Raw genomic sequence first — 584 nt, forward strand, 5'->3', positions numbered from 1 at the left:
CTTAGTAAGTGAATACTCTACCCATAAGTTAAGAAGACTGGCGAATGCCAATGCGCAATCCAGAACAACACGCGGAATAAACACGGAATAGACGCAGTTCAATTGCAAAAAGCCACCCGCAGCTATCGAGGGCGGCTCAAGAAAGCCTTCTGCCGGAATCGGACCGGCGCCCTTTCACATGGCGTACGCTCCACCTATCAATCAAATCAAAGGGCAGACGGCGACCAATGACGCCACTACATTGGACGAGCTGGGTATCGCTCCCAGTACCTCGCATGCAAAGCAAGCGCTCTGGTGCTCGAATAAACGCGGAATAAATTCACTAACAAACGGGGAAACCCGCATCCACACATTCACCCCCGAAGCTTTGTGGTCGCGTGAAGGACTAAATCGACTCTGATGGCGTGACCGGAGGGAGCCGCAGATCCGCGACCAACACATTGGACGACCTGAGTCTCGATTTCTATGCTTGGTTTTACAACCGCTTGCGGAGCTCGAACCCGCGACTGCAAGATTAAGAGTCTTGCGCTCTACCGACTGAGCTAAAGCGGCCGCAGTCTTGGGTGGTATGGGTTCCTTGGTGA

The 584-nt window shown here is 53.1% G+C and overlaps 1 non-coding gene across 1 annotated transcript; it reads right to left on the reverse strand.

The window, feature by feature from the left end:
- Positions 1–479: 479 nt before the first annotated feature.
- Positions 480–552, reverse strand: GNI_198640. Its single transcript has one exon. It is a non-coding gene; the product is annotated as a tRNA-Lys (tRNA).
- Positions 553–584: the final 32 nt, after the last annotated feature.

This window comes from Gregarina niphandrodes (genome assembly GCF_000223845.1).
Source record: "Gregarina niphandrodes unplaced genomic scaffold scaffold00101, whole genome shotgun sequence".
NCBI lineage: Eukaryota > Apicomplexa > Conoidasida > Eugregarinorida > Gregarinidae > Gregarina > Gregarina niphandrodes.